Here is a 19,678-nt window from a genome sequence, read left to right on the forward strand (position 1 = left end):
TTATGGTTTTGAGTCATGTACATTTGTGACTGAATTGAAATATGATGTTACTAAACTCTGAAAGAAGTTTTTCTGTTAATAAGCAACAATTTGTTCTCTATGTAGCCTTGAAAGAAATCATGAGTTTTAGGAGTCTTGTTTTTCGTGTTGATCATGTTATAATTGCTGAAAGTAAAACTAGATATTATTAAGCATTTGGCCTTCAAGTTGCATAACTAAGATCACCTTTTTGGCAGCTGCAATCATGGTTGTTGAAGGGTAGACCAAAATGAATGTTGTTTGGTGTCAGAGGAAGAGCACAAAACCTGGTGAAACTCAGGTTGACTTCTCCAAGAGCAGAATGTCTGGCCCCATGTTTAAAAAAGCAAAAGTGTATTGCAAGGAGCAGATGTTAGAGTAATCCATTGAGGACTGGGACATTGATCTTCAACCAGACCTACAGAACAGCTGTGGGAGATCTCATGAGAGGGCAATATTTTGATTTCTCTCCCCAGGCACAATATCAATAAAATACAGTCATTGAATTCAATTACAAGCCAATAGGCTTTTGGTTGGGATTTCTTGCTCCTCAAGTCTGAGGGAACTTGAACATACAGAGTGGAGCAAGACAATGTAGAGCAAGTATGTGTTTTATTGATAAGGTTAAAAAGCTCTCTGACCAGAGGGATCCATTACTTCTGCAATGTCTCTTTGGCAAAGGACAAAATGACCTGAGAAAAAAAGAACAGCTCTTCCACATTAATGAATGCGTATTTTCTCCTACCCTAGTCTGGAATTTTATGTTTCCTTTTATTAAAAAATAAGAAGATATCACTTCAGGGTGGAGGGCTCTTCTACCTAAGACTAATTAGAACGCAGCAAGCTTTTCACAGTGTGGATGTTCTTTGCCCAAGAATATTGGCTGTTTATGACTGACTTCTCTGGGACTCTTTCTTTCATCTCACTGGGCAAAAGATTAAGGAAGTTTCCAATTTGTTTTCATCTCTAATTTACCGAGAGTGTTATTTTTTCCTTTCAGTGGGTATTTAAATGGGGAGTAAGTTATTTCCTGGAGTTTTAAAAATCACTTTTGTAAAGCACCTTCATCCTGCCTATCATCTACAGTATAATTTCTTCATTTTGACACAAACCAAATTATCAGGTAGTAAATTCTTATTATAGTATCTAGATATGTCCTTAAATGCAGTCTTTATTGGTCAAATTACATATCCTCACACTTGTGGGAACTTTCCTGACCCCAATTCTGGTCAAAGAATGCTTTTCATATTTGTTATTTCAGGGCTGTTGCGGCATGCTTCTGTTTTCACCTTCTGTTCTGTTACCATTATTCTGTCCCATTAGAGATAGTTACTCAAGACATGCTTATTCTGTGAAAAAAAAAATAAGTAAAGAAAGAAATAATAAAGCATGGATATAATTTGCCAGAACCATTGAACTCTGTGGGTGGGAATGATCCTTCAAAGCGGTGTCAGTTAGCTCACTTGCTGTACTCGGCACATAGAGACTACCTTTGACTAATGATTTCTAGGACAATTGCTATACATATTTCATATTTTATGAAATTTTACTTGTAATTTCTAGCATTCTTTATAGACAGGGCCTTTTCTAATGGTACCAAACAATAATGATGGTTTAATCCTACTTTCCTCTTTTTTTGATATATCTATGGGTAAATAGAAGTCTCTCTAACAAAGATTAGTCTCTTGTCCTCGATCACTAAGAGACTTCCATAAGTTCCCAGTACATACTCAGGTTTACATACCAGTATTTAAGACCCTTTTATCACAATTTTGTTCAAGGCTGTTCATGTCAGGATGAGTTTAAAGTCCTTTATGTCTCCTGCTCATACCCAGCATAGAACACCCATGATTAACAGTCCCTTTTAGGCTTACCCATAAGATTCCCCAGTTCCCATTCATGTTTGCCTGCCTGTTCTCTAGGATGAATCCCAAATATGGCATCCTAGGTGATCCAAATAACAGTATGTCAAGAAGAGATTACATATGTATATGAGGAGGGATAGGTGAGTCAACACTGCAATAACTATATTTTTGGCTCAAACGAAATGGGACTCTTTTTTCATTCTGACAAAATCCACTCTTAAATCGTAAACACCCTCCTCTAGGAACTGAGGTATGTAGAAGCAAAGGAAGAAAACAGTGGCACAAGATGTAAAATATTCTTCAGGTAAATGCAAAGTATGAAAACTACAATATACTTCACATCGCTTTTAACCGCAACCCACCAGTCATATAATCCTAATAACTATAAGAAAGTCCAGAAGTCTAGTCTTTTCCATGGTCCTGGAAATAATAAACAGCGAGATGAAGACAGAACATGTCATCCAGAAGAGGACGAAAAAAGAAAAAAAAATGCAGGTTTTGAATATCTGAACGAGATTTTCTTAGATTAACTTGCTAGGATTGAGGTGTTAGGCTTGTAGTAGTTGAGGTCACACAAAAAGACTATCACAACTGCTCAACTATCACTGCCACACAAAAATAGCCACTAAAGAGTAGGAATTGACAGGGTGGTTTTCAGTAAAACTTTCTTTACAGATATCAATATTTGTCCAAGGAGTTTCTTTTGCATATGTAGTCAGACTTCTAAAACAAGAGTTAGGTATCCCAAACATGCTGGTGCGGACCTGTTTAAAGCTTTATTGGGAGGGAAAATTTACAAAGTGGATTGCAAAATAAAAATTAAACAAGTGTTTACAATATTTATAAAACCTAAAGTAACAAGAATGAAAGTCTATAAATATTATAATACCCCAAAGAAACTTAAGGATAGCAGTCCACTCCTAAAACCTAATGGAGAACTCCTTATGTGACACTAAGCTTTTTAAAAATAAAACATAACAGTAATTATAATATACCAATAGGGCAACAGTTTGTAATTTGTGATGTTTGGGAACATACTAATAAATTCCTTGTCATTGGTATCAGCTATATTTTCTTCAGCTTGTGAAACACCCAGTTGCCAAAGTATTTATTTATGAAGGGATTACATATCTACTCTATCTGTTATTAAAGACTTTGTTATTTTTTAATTTTCATACTTTATACCCCACATTTATGTTATTCTGTATTGAATTTAAAATGATTTAATAGCCTTCAGGATAGTAAATTCTCCTCCAGTTCCAATATAAAAGGACATCAAATTTAGCCTTGAAAAAAAAAGGCATGGGGGGAGGCATTGCTAAGAAATGCCCATGTTTTCTTCTGAGAAGCTGCTAAAGAAGACAGCGTTCCACACCAATGTATTAGGGGAAAAAAGAAAAGAAAAAACCTCCATAGTTGCAAGAATATTGGCTTGTGCTTTCTGCTAACAGGTTAACACTTTGGAAGGTAATTATTTCTTGGGTCAAAGGTTATTCACAGAAAAACAAAACAAAACAAAAATTATTAAAAAAAAAAAAAAAACCCTTGTCAGTTGCTGAATGATGTGAGCTCAATCTGATTATATTATGACAGTGAGATCAAAATTACTTCCAACCTCTTTAGCATCATTAAAGATAGAAGAGTGTCAGAGAGTGAAACTCAGTGTACACTGTCTCTTTTTCTCACCTATGATAATTGACTTCTCTATGAAGCAGCATAATTTTACTCAACCCCTTCGCTATTGAAGTTGGGATTTCACCTGCTAATTACATTTGTCGTGGTTCAAGAACAGATCCATGCCAGGTAGGCACCTGCGATCTTTACTTACTAAGCACATTATAAATTTAGAAACCCCATATTCCCACATTCATTTTGCACCTTGGTTTAAAAATTTAAATAAGAGGGTACATACTCACAAGTGGATATTAGACATATAATATAGGATAATTATACTAAAATCTGTACACCTAAAGAAGCTAAGCAAAAAGAGGACCCTGGGTAAGATTTTCAATCCTCAGTCAAAAAGACAAATGGGATAGACATTGCAGAAGAGGGTGAAAACAAGGAAGAAGAAAGAAGCATACCACAGATGGCCTCTGAAAGACTCTACCAAGCAGGGTATTAAAGCAGATGCTGAGAGTCCTAGCTAAACTTCAGGCAGAATGCAGGGAATCTTATGAAAGAAGGGGGAGATAGAAAGACCTGTAGAGAACAGGAGCTCCAAAAGGAGAGCAACTGAACCAAAAAAAAATCTGGGCCCAGGGGTCTTTTGTGAGACTGATACTCCAACCAAGGACCATTCATGGAGATAACCTTGAACCCCTACACAGATGTAGCCCACAGCATCTCAGTCCCAAATGGGTTCTCTAGTAGGGGGAACAGGGCCTGTCTCTGACATGAACTCAGTGGCTGACTCTTTGATAACCTCCCTCCGAGAGAGGTGGGGTAGCCTTACCAGGCCACAAAAGAAGACAATACAGACAGTCCTGATGAGATTTCATAGGCTAGGGTCAGATGGAAGGGGAGTGGAGAAGGGGCATGAGAAGAGAAGAGGGAGGGAGGGTGGTGGGATTGGGAGGGTAGAAGGGAGGGGGCTACAGCTGTGATACAAAGTGGATAAATTGTAAAAAATTAAAAAATAAAAAAGAAACTAAAAAATGGGTACAGAGCTAAAAAGAGAATTCTCAATAGAGGACTATTGAATGGACATTTGCTCATCCATGTTTGTAACAGCTTTATTCATAACAGCTAGAATCTGGAAACAACCCAGATGTCCCTCAACTGAGGAATGGATACACAAATTGTGGTACATTTACACAATAGAATACTAACTCAGCAATTAAAAACAAGGAAATCATGAAAATCGTAGGCAAATCATGGGATCTAGAAGAGGTCATCCTGAGTGAGGTATCGCAGAGGTAGAAAAACACACTTATAAGTGGATATTAGTGATTTAATATAGGATAAACATACTAAAATCTGTACACCTAAAGAAGCTAAGCAAGAAGGAGGACCCTGTGTAATACGAACAATCCTCATTCAGAAAGGCAAACTGGAAGGAAATTGGAAGAGGGAGAAAACAGGGAACAGAACAGGAGCCTACCACAGAGGGCCTCTGAAAGACTCTACCCAGCAGGGTATCAAAGCAGGTGCTGAGGCTAATAACCAAACTTTGGGCAGAGTGCAGGGAATCATATGAAAGAAGGGGGAGATAGAAAGACTTGGAGGGGACAGGAGCCCCACAAGGAGAGCAACAGAACCAAATAATCTGAGCAAAGGGGTCTTTTCAGAGATGATACTCCAACCAAGGACTGTGCATGGATATAACCTAGAACCCCTGCACAGATGTAGTCCATGGCAGCTCAGTGTCCAAGTGGGTTTCCTAGTAATGGGAAGAGGAACTGTCTCTGACATGAGCTCAGTGGCTGGTTCTTTGATCACCTCCCCCTGAGGAGGGAGCAGTCTTACCGAGTCACAGAGGAAGACAATGAAGCCAGTCCTGATGAGACCTGCTAGGCAAGGGTCAGATGGAAGGAGAGGAGGACCTCCCCTATCAATGGACTTGGGGAGGGGCATGGGAGGAGAAGAGAGAGAGAGGATGGGATTGGGAGGGGATGAGAGATGGATCTACAACTGGGATACAAAGTGAATAAACTATAATTAATAAAAAATAAATAAATGTTTTAAAAAAGAAAACGAAATTTAAGTAGGAAGTTTTCTCATATATGAGTTTATAAAAACACCTAATTTAGAACTACAACAACACCATTTTATACTTTTTTCTTTTATGTATTATTAGAAATTTATTGATTATCTAGTATGTGTGAAGCTTTTTTTAAACACAACAATGAATATAATGAAATCAATTGCACTTTCTATTGTGATTAGAAAGAACTCTACAGTGGGGTATGTGTGATACATGATATAATTGACTATGCTTTAAGCAAATTGTGTGGCAGTGTCAAAGAATGTTGATTTATAAATAAATTATTATTGTTTAGAAAATGATTTAAAGTTAGAACAGAGAAAAAAATATATCTCTTTACCCAAAGTTGAGTGCTTAGTGACACCCTAAACCTGATTTCCAATTTTTTTCCCAAGGAAAATAAACACAGCAATATCGGAATAATGTACTTTATGACGATATTATCAAATTAATGATTATTTGGAAGACTAAGCTCTGGAAGAGTACATGAAAGAAACACAACACACACACACAGAGAAACAGGGAAAGAAAGAGAGAAAGAGAGGGAGAGAGAAGAGAGAGAATTGCACCAGGTTCCACATATAACAGAGACTCAAGGATACTTTGATAATCAGTTTTTTCTCCTGCATGAGATTTGCTTTCTAGGCAAGAAGCTTTCTAAGAAGCTGTGTGTTATGTGCTCATACAAATGTGGTAGTTGGTCATCTTTCTACTTAGATTTGTAAATAGGTATATTGGTATAATCTATTCATGTTTGTCTCACTTAATCCTTACCATAAGTCAAAAAGAGAATTTACTCGTAAGAATGAAGATAATTGTTCTTTCTCTTTTTGACTTATGGTAAGGGTTAAATGAGACATGAATAGATCATACCAATATACCTATTTATAAATCGAAGGTTTATTTAATCACTTAAACTACAAAAAGGACAAATTGGCATTATATTAATTTAATATATATTTCTGAGACAAGGTTTCTCTTCATAGCTTTGGCTGTCCTGGACTCACTTTATAGATCAGGATGGCCTCGAACTCCCAATGATCCACCTGCCTCTATCTTTCTGAATTAATGCTTTTGCATGTTAATGGCCATAAGGAATATAAGTGACTGAAAACAGTTACAATTGGTCCTTGTGTCATCAATAGATAAAATATTCAAAGGAAAGGACCTTTTTCTATCAACATTCATTTAATAATACAAAAAAAGAGTAGTGATGCCTTTAGAGTGCCAGCATATGTGGTTGTTAACCAAAGTTGTTCAACAATGAGATGAAGTGATAGAAGATAAAGTATGAGAAAACAAATAGAAAAATTATAGTTATCATCAATTTAGGCCCTTCTCACAGAAGGTCAGCGTACACTTAAAGCTAGGAAATGTGGAGGGGCCACTCTTCAAAAGAATTTTCAAGAATTTTAACCAAAATTGTCTTTTATAAAGTCTCCATGAGTTAAATTATAGATGCAACCATATGGCTGCTTACTTGGGAACTGAAGTATGTCAATTGTGCCAGCATTATTTTTATAGCATAATTTATCCTACTTACAAGCAATCCACTGTATGATCATTCAATGCATTTAGCCAGTTGTGTTTTTTGTCCCATCTTAGTGTGGAATTATTTCTTAGGTTTTAATTCTTTATGATGCTGAAATGTTAAAGAAGAGTCTGCTTGGAGAATGTCTCTTAGAGATTCTCTGATGTTTCTCTCATCAAGCCCATTCTCTTACAATTTTTCCCTGTACAGCTCCCCACCCGAATTCTAATTTTTTTTCAGTTTATTTACTTTACATCCCAAGGGCACCCTTTCCTCCTCTCCTCCCAGTTCCCCCTTTCCCTCCCCCTTTTCCCCCTAGAAAACAGGAGCACCCCTCTCCCCTTATCAGCCTTCCCCATCACATCAAGCCACATCAGGACTTAGCATATCCTCCTTTCCTGAGGCCAGGCAAGGCAGCCCTGCCAGGGGGAAATGATCCAAAGACAGTCAATAGAGTCCATGTTAGAAACAGCCTCCCTTCTCCACTTGCCGGACACCCCATATGAAGACCAAACTGCTCATGGGCCACATATGTGTAGGGGACCTAGGTCCAGAACATGCATGTTCCTTAGTTGATGTCTCAATCTCTGTAAGCCCCCATAGGTCTGGCTTAGTTTTCTCTGTTGGTCTTCTTGTGAGGTTCATGAAATTTGTAGGCTGACAGATGGAACCAGAAAAGATCATCGTAAGTGAGGGAACCCAGGCCCAGAAAGACACACATGGTATGTACTCACTTATAAGTGGATAACATAATAGGATAACCATTCCACAATCCATGGACCCAAAGAAGCTTAGTAACAGGGAGGGCCCAAGAGAAGGTGCCAGAATGTCACTCAGAAGGGGAAATAGAATAAAGCGCAGAAGTTGATAAAGGGAGGGAACTGGGCAGTGGCTCCTGGGAGAATATGGGCTTTGCTCTAGCTGAGACTCCTAACAGGGGGTAGGAGGGGAGAATGACGACATGAAGACTGAAGTGACCACCTCCTAGCCAGGCAGGACTAGTGGAAGAAGGGGAACAACAAACCCCCAACCAAACCTTTGATCCAAAATTTACCCTGCCTACAAGTACAGGGATAAAGAGGGAACAAAGATTGAGGGAATATCCAATCAATGATTCGCCCAACCTGAGACCTACTCCAGAGTGGTGAGCCAGGCCCTGACACTATTAATGATTCTCTTCTATGTTGACAAACTGGAACCTAACTTGACTGTCCTCTGGGAGGCTCCAGCAGCAGGAGATTGAGACAGATGCTGGGACTTGCAGCCAAGCATGGGGCAGAGCTCTAGAAGTACTGTAGAAGTGTTGGGAGAAAGATAGAAGGACCTAGAGGGGACAAAAACCTCAAAAGAAGTCCACCTGAAATTTTGAGATGTGGTCTCTCATTGAAAGTGGAACTCACAGTTTGTTTGTTTGTTTGTTTTCCAGGAAAGCTAGCAAACTAGAAAGCCAACAATCTTCTGGTCTTGATCCACCTTCCCCAATACTGGGGTTATATATCAGCACATATAGGCATATCTGTAAGATACACTGCTGTAATAGTGGCAATAAAAGTTGTGAGAGTATTACTGTTGCTCTATAGTACAGCTTGAGATCAGGGATGGAGATACCTCCAGAAGATCTTTTATTGTAGAGGTTTGTTTTAGCAATGTTGGATTTCTTGTTATTCCGTATGAAGTTGAAAATTTTTCTTTCAAGATTTGTAAAGAATTGTGTTGGTAATTTGACAGGAATTGCATTGAATCTGTAGATTGCTTTTAGGAAGATGGCTGTTTTTACTATGTTAATCCTGCCAAGCCATGAGCATGGGAGATCTTTCCAACTTCTCATATCTTCTTCTATTTCTTTCTTCAGAGACTGAAAGTTTTTTCATACAAGTCTTTAACTTGTTTGGTTAGAGTTACACCAAGGTACTTTATGTACTTTGTGGCTATTGTGAAGGGTGTTGCTTCCATAATTTTCTTCTCAGCCCATTTGTCTTTTGTATACAGGAGGGCTAATTTTTTTGAGTTGATTTTGTACCCAGCCACTTTGCTTAAGGTGTTTATCTCTGATAGAATTTTTGGGGTCACTCATGTATACTACTATATCATCTGAAAATAGCAATACTTTGACTTCTTCCTTTCTGAAATGAATCCCCTTGATTTCCTTTAATTGTCTTATTGCTCTAGAAAGGACTTCAAGTACTATGTTGAAGAGGTATGGAGAGAGTGAGCAGTCTTGCCTTGTCCCTGATTTCAGTGGGATTGATTTAAGTTTCTCTCCATTTAGTTTGTAATAGCCAGAAGCTGGAAACAACCCAGATGTCTCTCAGTTGAGGAATGGATAGAGAAATTGTGGTACATTTACACAATGAAATACTACTCAGCAATTAAAAACAAGGAAATGATGCATTTACAGGCAAAAGGTGGGATCTAGAAAAGATCATCCTGGCTGAAGTAACCCAGAAGCAGAAAGACACATATGATATATATTCACTTATAAGAGGATATTAGACTTATAATATAGGATAATCATACTGAAATCTGTACACCTAAGGAAGCTAATCAAGAAGGAGGACCCTGGGCAGGATGCTCAATCTTCATTCAGAAAGGCAAACGGGATGGACATCAGAAGAGGGAGAAAATAGGGAACAGGACAGGAGCCTACCACAGAGGGTTTCTGAAAGACTCTACCCAGCGGGGTATCAAAACATATGCTGAGACTCATAGCCAAACTTCGGGCAGGGTGCAGGGAATATTACGAAAGAAGGGGGAGATAGAAAAGCCCTGGAGGAAACAGGAGTTCCACAAGGAGAGCAACAAGACCAAAAAATCTGGGCACAGGGATCTTTTGTGAGACTGATACTCCAAACAAGGACTGTGCATGGAGATAGACTAGAACCCCTGCACAGATGTAGTCCATGGCAGCTCAGTGTCCAACAGGGCTCCCCAGTAAGAGGAACAGGAACTGTCTCTGACATGAACTCAGTGGCTGCCTCTTTGATCACCTCTACCTCAGGGGATAGCAGCCTTACCAGTCCACAGAGGAAGACAATGCAGCCACTCCTGGTGAGACCTGATAGGCTAGGGTCAGATAAAAGGGAAGGAGGACCTCCCCTATCATTGTCCTGGGAAGGGGGCATAGGAGAAGTAGAAAGAGGGACAGTGGGGTTGGAAAGGGATGTGAGAGGGGGCTACAGCTGGGATAAAAAGTGAATAAACTGTAATTAATAAAAATAAATAAAACTTAAAAAAATGTGAGCGTCACCAACCACTATCTGATGGGATTTATGGCCCAGTCCATGAGATGGAATAGTAGTGAGAATTTTGGTTTCTTTGAAAAATACAAACATTGTGAAAATATTTTTTTATTTTAATCCCTGGTGTGGGATACAGGGCTGCTTCACACTGTCCACATCAGCTGACTATAATTTGCCTCATGCACTAGCAGGGGTGTGATTTTTGCCAGATGTAGAGTTTCTGCGATTGTGCGGTATTTGGAACTCTGAGGACTTTTCAGAGGATATATAAATGCTAGGACCCCAGAGGCCAGGTGGTTTGCTGGGTGTTGATTAGTTGTTGTTGACTGCATTTTGCTAAGTAGTTGTGTACAAAGCACTGTGAAGAAGAAATTAGATATCCTTACTGTGAATATCAAATTTACCTCAGGAACTCTATGCTCTAATAAGCAGGAAGTAGTCTAATGATAACAACACCCCCCTTTCCCTTTATTCCTTTTTCTCTCCTCTCTAGTGTTAAGGGGTTGAAAAGGTAGAAGAAAAGGGTTGAAGAGGGCTGGAAGAAAGAAGAACCCACAAAGTAGCCAAAGACTGGTTACATGGAACCCGTATCTGACCGTGCTTGGATAAGTAAAAAATCCAACTTAAAATATTCATTTATTCATTTATTTATTTTTATGTAATGTTTACATATGTTTTGCCTGCATGTATGTTTGTGCAATGCATGCATGTCCTTCGACACCAGAAAAGGGACTGAGAATTGGGGACTTCTGGAATTGGGCTTACAGGTGCTGGTTAGCTACCGTGTGGGTGCTAGGAACAAACCCAGGTTTTCTGCAAAAGCTGTCAGTGATCTTAACCATACAACCATGTCACCAGCCTTTGTACTCAACTTTTCATGTGGGTTTGGGAGAACCAAACTCAAGTCCTCATACTTATATAGCAAGGTCTTTTACCATCTGAGCAATCCTTTCATCCAGACATGATATATGCACTTTTAACTGGAATAGTACCTGAGCATATGGTGTACCGTCCTTGTATATTATGTCAGTGGATTAGAATTATCTCATTGTTATCATGATAACTTTGACTAACATTTAAATATTCCTCTTTTTAAAATTTAATTTTATTTAAATATTTATTTATTACAAGTTATTCACTTTATATATCCACTGCAACCACCTCCCTCATCTCCTCCCAGTCCTACCCACCCTTTCTCTTCTCTCCCTATGCCCTTTCCCTAGTCCCCTGAAAGGGGAGGACCTCCTCCCTTTCAATCTGACCCTAGCTTATCAGGACTCATCAATGCTGGCTGTATCATCTTCCTCTATGGTCTGGCAAGGCTGCACACCCCAGTTCATGTCAGAGACAGCCCCTGTACTCCTTACTAGGGAACACACTTGGGAACTGAGCAGCCAATGGCTTCCTTTTGAACAGGGCTTCTATGTCCTCTCCATGCATGGTCCTTGGTTGGAATATCAGTCTCTGCAGGCCTCCCTGGGCCCAAGTATTTTGGCTCTGTTGTTCTCCTTGTGGAGTTCTTATACCCTTCAGATCTTTCTATCTCCCTCTTCTCCCATGAGGATTCCAGCATTCTGCCAGAAGTTGGGCTATGAGTCTCTGTATCGCCTTCGATACCCTGGTGGGTAGAGACTTTCAGAGGTCCTCGGTGGAAGGCTCCTGTACTGTTCCTTGTCTTCTCCTACTTTTGATGTCTATCCTTTTTGCCCTTCTGAATGAGGATTAAGCCTCTTCTCTAGGGTCCTCTTTGTTGTTTAGCTTCTTTAGGACTATAAATTTTAGCATGTTTATCCTATATTATATGGTTAATATCCACTTACAAGTGGGTATATATCATATGTGTCTTTCTGCTTCTAGGTTACCTCACTCAGGATGATCTTTTCTAGTTCCATCCTTTTGCCTACAAATTTCAAGATTTCCTCGTTTTTAATTGCTAAGTAGTATTCCATTGTGTAAATGTACCACATTTTCTGTATCCATTCTCCCACTGAGGAACATCTAGGTTGTTTCCAGATTCTGGCTATTATGAATAGAGCTGCAATGAACATGGTTGAGCAAATGTCATCATTGAATGGTGGGGCATCTTTTGACTATCTGCCTATGAGTGGTAGAGCTGGATCTTGAGATAGCACCATTCCTAATTTTCTGAGAAAGCGCCAGATTGATTTCCAGTGTGATTGTACAAGGATTGGTATGATTAACATAGTGAAAATGGCTATCCTACCAAAAGCAATCTACAGGTTCAATGCAATTCCCATCAAAATACCAACACAATTTTTTACAGACCTTGAAAGAAAATTCTCAGCTTCGTATGGAAAAACAAAAATCCCAGAATATTTAAAACAATACTGTACAATAAAAAGTTCTTCTGGAGGTAATCCATTCCCGATCTCAAGCTTCTTAAATATTCATCTTATCTGAACTTCTTTTATTTCTTGTGTGGTTAGTCATGCTAATTTTTGGTGAGATATGAGACGATGTAAACAGCCATGTCCTCATGAGCAGTTTCTTCATTGTTAGCTTAGAGTGATCATTTTTTGTCCTAACCAGGTTTTCTCAAGGAGGCTACAAAACCATAATTTTCTAACTTTACAGTTCCTACTTCTTTTATTAAATAGTCATTTTCTTGTACGAAGGGTCTTTCTTTTGGCTCCCATTTATCTGCTCCTTTTGTCACTTTTTTAAATTTTTTTATTTAACTTTTATTAATTACACTTTATTCATTTTGTATCCCCCCATAAGCCCCTCCCTCCTCCCCTCCCGGTCCCACCCTCTCCCCTCTTTCTGCATGCATGCATGCCCCTCCCCAAGTCCACTGATAGGGGAGGTCCTCCTCTCCTTCTTTCTGATCTTAGTCTATAAGTTCTCATCAGAAGTGGCTGCATTGTCAAGGTTCCAGGTTATCTCCATGAATAGGCTCTCATGCATTGTTATAGAATCTAACAGATTATAATTTAGAAGTAATTCAGTTTAATTTTCTCTGTTTTCTACTGAGAATCATCTTGTGTGACTTCTCAGTCTTTTTAACTTGACTTCCTTGCTTTATATTATCAGGCCTTTTAAAATTGTATCATGAAATCACCTGTGTTCAAGGATCCTTTTATGTTTGTATATATATAAAGAGAGAGGTACATATCCAGGAGGAAAGTAGAAAATACATGGAGAGATTAGGGATAATAACAAGATTAATATTTTAAATCATTGTGACAAGAATATGGGAGATGACATTTTTCTTTGATTTGTCTAATTACACTGTAAAAAAAAAAAAAGAATAGACAAACTAAGTTTTTTGTTCACCTAGTCTTTAGAATTAGCATTCTTGGGAGAGATTTAGGATGGTATCCTTCTAGAAAAACACATATGTTTGAACTTTATAAAAATATCTGAATATTTCACACTGCAGATACAACTGTAAAACACTCTTCAAAGGCACAGATTTTCTCCAGGTGTCATTTTACAAGCTACGTATTATACACTTCCCCAGGTGACTTTTGTTACAATCTTCAGATTGAGGAATGATAAATTTCACGTGAAGACCCTTTTTCTTTCTAGTCTTATATCACTGATGACTCAGTGTGTGTTTGTATGTAAAATCACAATGAGCTGAAAATTCGTAATTTTCAAATTCTGATAATAAGCTTTCCTTGATGTTGTCTTATCCAAAATTTACCTTCTTGAATCCATACAAATCATAAACTTAATTTTTAAATATTTCCTCTTTATTTTTACTTTTCTTCCTATTGCTGCAGCTTTTAGCTACTTACATACAACATAATTCTTTTATATATTCACTTCCTATATTACTCAGTTGTAATAGAAGCTTCATGATCTTGAGCCCTCCCATGTGTTGGGATTCCAGGCATATTCCTTCAACAAGATTGAATTTGGTTTTTGTCTTTGTCCTAACCACTTTTCTACTGCTAAAGAGAGATACCATGACCCAAGCAACTCCTATGAAATAAAGCATTTAATTGGAGGCATGCTCCCAGTTTCAGGAGATTAGACCATTATCATCATAGCAGGGAGTGTGCTGGCATACAGGCAGGTACCAGAACAGTAACTGAGGTAGAGAACCTCTAGCCCTGGTATGGGCTTATGAAGTCTCAAAACCCACCCCTGAGTGATACACTTTCTCCAAGAAGGCCGCACCTCCAACAGGATACCCTATATGAGACTATAGGAAAAATCTTATTCAAAACACCACACGGTCTTCTTCCATTTCTGCTTACCTACGGCCAGAAAAGCACATGCCTATGAAAAGCAACAAGTCTGACATTGTAGGATGCCTTATTTTCATTCTTCACATAAGAATGGATTCTCCAAACTAAATGCCAATTAACTTATAGTATAGTTACTAACATAACAGAAAGTAAATTAAAATCATTGTATAGAACACAAGAAAGAACTAAAAAGCAGTTGTGATACTAGAAGTAGACATGAAGAGTGAATGCAGGAAAATATAAAATATTTCTTGTTTTGAGAATGATTACACAGGTGCATGGGCAGTAAGAGAGAAGAATTAATGAAAATCAACCAAGCCTAAATGATGGAAAAGTCAGTATTGTGCTTCCATTGATGTAAGAAATGGGAAAGTGTCAAGAGAGAAAAAAAAAAAACGCAAATTGAAAACAGATAAGGTAAATTCAATTTGGCCAGCACAGTACTAAAAGTTAAGCAATGTTTCTGGTTTCTGGAGGAGAGAAAGAGGGCAGGAGGGAGACTAGGGGGAGGGTAGTTCTAGTGAATTGTTCCATTTCAACTGTATAACTTTCAAGTTCTCTTAAAGTATTTTCTATGTTGTGTTTTGTATGTTTTCATGATGAATATAAATACAGGGGAAACAGCAGCAGAATTTTGAGAGGAAACGTTCAACTATATACGCAAAATTAACCATTATGGAAACCAGACAGTTATTAGAAAAGTCTTTTCTGTACATATTTCAGGAAAAAAAGTAAGAAATTTAAAAGCAAATGGAAATCAGTGTGGAGAGTTCTCTAAAAGCTAAAATTAAATCTATATTATGACCCAGCTAAACCACTCCTTGGCATTTGGCCAAATGGCTCAGTCTCATACTCCACAGATACTTGCTCAGCCATGTTCATTGCTGTTTTAGTCACAATAGCCGGGAAATGAAAACAACTCTAATCTCCTACAGCTGCCCTGATGAGCGGACAATGAAATTAGAGCACATACAGTAAGAAATGCTATTTTGTGTTATGAAGAAAAATAAAAACGTGAATTTTGCAGGTAAATGTATGAAAGTAAGAAAAAAAAAAGAAAAGAAAAACAGAAAAAAAATCATATTAAGAGAAATAACCCAGATCCAGAGAGACAAACACCACATGTTCTTTCTGATTGGACTTCCTCACTCCAATCTTAAGATATGAGTATATGGTCTATAGTAACCATGTAAACTAAGATGTCTGTGTACTGCGTCAACAAACAGCATGGCACAAGTAGGGTAAGATAAAATATGTCTTTCAAATTACCAGGATAGGAGGATTGGAAAGCCAAAGAGAGAGGGAATTGCAGGATACAAGTAATCTAATCATGAAAATGGTAAAAAAAAAAAAAAAGAGGGGAAGGGGTTCTTTAGGGAGGAAGAGAGAAAAATATAAAAGATAGGAGGAAAAAGATAGGAGGAAACAAAGGGGGATAGCAGAATACAAGTATTTCAATAGGGAAAATGGAAAATGGGGCTCCTTTGGGAGGAAGGGGTAAATACAGAAGAAAGTAGAAAGGTAAAGGTGAATATCAGGATAGAGGAAATAAGAAAAGTAGGGGCTCTTTAAGAGTGGGGGGATGAAGGTAAATACAAAAAGAGAGAAGTGGATGACAATAAGAATGTCTGGAAAAGTAACTAGGAATCAAACTATTAAGTGTCTACTTTAAAGCAACAAACCTCTAAAGCATGAAATTCTGTGTATAAACAGAAATATATGGTTTTAATGAACTTTTCTCATCTAAGCTAATAGCACTCCCTCTGGACCCAGAGACCACTTCTTTTTTAAAGCCCCAATACTACACATGAGAAGCCCTCTTCGAGAAATTGTTGGGCAGGGTTGCCCAAGAGACTCTAAAAACATACAACTCATTGCTGTTACCCTTGGTTATCCATCAGAGGTAGAAGGTAAGTCTACTGTTGAAAACAACATGTACTTCAGAAACGGAGGTCAGAGCCTCCTCAGCTGGAACTGACATGAATACCCCCCACCCAATTCCAAATATTAGCTTTCATGGTACCAGAAGGCATCATGCAAATTTCCAAAGGCAAAAGCCAACCAACAGTCCTATCTGGCTATGATGACTATGGATGACATCAAGAACAAAGAACAATAAAACCACCGGTACAGTAGTGACACACAATCTTGGTGGTAATCAACATCTCTCTAATTGGACTTAGGACCCTCTCAACAACATAGAGACTGTGCCTGGTACTGGAAACCTAGATTATTACTCAGTTCTGGTGAAGTCAAGGATTTTGGAGGAGAATCTACAACCACGACTTTACTAAATGGGTATAATCCCTAACACCACCCTAAACCTTTGTCCTTAGACCCACAGGTAAGTATATTCTTCACCCCTAATCAAGGACACTTCTCTTTGCAACATACAGCGAACACTACAGAACACCACAAACCAATAGCAGAGTTTTAAACTCCAGTCCCAATGGCTACATTTGCAAAATTCGCCCACACCTAAGGCTCAGGGAACATTTTAGAAGAGGAGGCAACAAGATTATAAGAGCCAGAGGATTAGGGAGTTTGTGTATCTGAGTAACATCAGAAGCTACAGCCATAAAATCTAACCAACATGACTTCTCAAACGTAAATTAACAAAAAGGACAGCAAAAGACATACCAAAGTGAATGGGGAGAAGTCCATAAGGCCTTAATACTATACAAAGTAGTATAGACAACTGAGGAAATCTGAGAGTGGGAAAAGCATTTCTTTCTAGGGAAGAGTATATCAATTGGTTACTCAGTGCCTAATGGTCAGCCCTGAAAACATACACATATGTAACATTATATTGACTGAACAGATATAGCTAGGAATATATATACCTATGTATATATGTTCATACATATGTATACATATCAATATATATGCAATATATATATACATATATATGCAATCACAATGAAAGAAGAAGTTATAAATTTGGAGAAAAATTGGGAGAAATACATGGAAAGATCTAGAGGGAGGAAAAGGAAGGGAGAACTGTAGGGATTCAAAAATATCAAAAATAAAACAAAACAAATGCATTGCTTTTGAAAAGTAAACACCATCATGTACGGCCTTTTCTGGTTCTTATAGTCATAAATCAAAACTTGCTACTGCCAAGTAGATAATCAAAGTTACTGATAAAAATAATGTTTTCTTGTCCCTATCAATTCAAATATTTGACAAAATTTTATAGCAGCAAACAATAATGGTTAGCCCATGTTATTTTTACAATGTTTTAGTTTTATACACAGACATTTAAATATGATACCCCAAATTTGAAGCTTGTTGATATTCACAAATTGGGCATGCCTGTGTAACCATCAGCCAGGATTCAGAGTTAGAATATAAACATGTTGAAATTTACCTGTCACTTTATGTTCTTCTCCCACTGTATAACATGAGCATTGCTGCTGCCTTAACCTCAAATGCACTTTTCCTATAATAGATGCAGAGTTTTCATCTTAAATATTTGCTGAAGGGCAATGTGTAAAAGCTTGTTCTCCACAGCAGGATGACTGGGAGCTGTAAGAGCTAAAAGGAAGTGAGCCCTAGAGGAACACCTTCAGGTCATTGGTACATGCCTTTTATGGGACATTGGTACATGCCTTTTATGGGACTCTGACCCCTTCTTATCATTAGTGTCCTACTTGTTTTTTTTTTTTAATTTGCAGTAATAAAAAGCCAACTACAGATAAAAATATAACATGGGTACATATCCAATGAAAACCAGATTGCTGTTTGAAAGAAGTATTCTTTACACATCTCAAGGACATGTGCAGATGAAAAACAGTAACTGCAATATCTAGAAAAACATATATCTAGAAACCCTACCATCTAGCTCATAAAACAAGTAAAAAATCAATCATTTGTAGTATTCAAGTCTCCTTATGTTAGTTACCTTTTATTGCATCATGACATCAAAGAACATGGAGCTGAGGCAGAGTGTGAGCATGCCATACTGTCAGTGACACTCCAGTTACACAGGTACAAAGATTGTACAAAACCTCAAGAGTACATGGACTGGAGATGTCAAATACTTAATTAGTGATGAGTGGCATAAAATGCTATTCTTTAGCTCTAAAATTTGGAGTAAATTATGGATGTTAATTTTTATGTGTGTCTTTCTGCTCCTGGGATATCTCACTCAGGGTGATCTTTTCTAGATCCCACCATTTGTCTGCAAATTTCATGATTTCCTTGTTTTTAATTGCTGAGTAGTATTCCATTGTGTAAAAGCACCACAATTTCTGTATCTATTCCTCCGCTGATGGACATCTGGGTTGTTTCCAGTTTCTGGCTCTTACAAATAAAGCTGCTACAAACATGGTTGATCAAATGTCCTTGTTTACTTGAGCTTCTTTTGGATATAGTGTAGGAGTGGTCACTTATATAATCCTATAAGATAGGATAAATATACTAAAATATGTGCACCTAAAGAAGAGAAACAAAAAAGAGGACCCGGAGTAAGATGATCAGTCCTCACTTAGAAAGACAAATGGGATAGACATGAGAAGTAGGAGAAAACAAGAAACAGGACAGGAGCCTACAGCAGAGGGCCTCTGAAAGACTCTACCTAGCAGTGTATCAAAGCAGATATTAAGAGTCATAACCCAACCTCTGGCAGAATGCAGGGAACCAAAAAAAAAAAAAAAGGGTGGGGGGAGTTAATATGACCTGGAGAGGACAAGAGTTCCACAAGGACCAAATATATCTGGACACAGGGGTCTTTTATGAGACTGTTTCTCCAAACAAGGACCATGTATGGATGCAACCTAAAGCCCCTGCTCAGATGTAGCCCATGGTAGCTCAGTAACCAAGTGGGTTCCCTAGTGAGGGGAACAGGAACTATTTCTGACATGAACTCAATGACTGGCTCCTTTACCTCCCCTCGCCCCCCCGAGGGAGGAACACCCTTGCTAGGCCACAGAGGAGGACATTACAACCAGTCCTGAAGACACCTGATAAACCAGTATTGGATGGAAGGGGAGGAGGTTCTTCCTTATCGGTGGACTTGGAAAGGGGCAGGGAGGAGATGAGAGTGGGAGGGTGGAATTGGGAGAGAAAGAGGGAGTGGCATACAGCAGGGATACAAA

The sequence above is a fragment of the Psammomys obesus genome, unplaced genomic scaffold (assembly GCF_907164565.1).
Source record: "Psammomys obesus unplaced genomic scaffold, mPsaObe1.curated_primary_1811, whole genome shotgun sequence".
Lineage (NCBI taxonomy): Eukaryota > Metazoa > Chordata > Mammalia > Rodentia > Muridae > Psammomys > Psammomys obesus.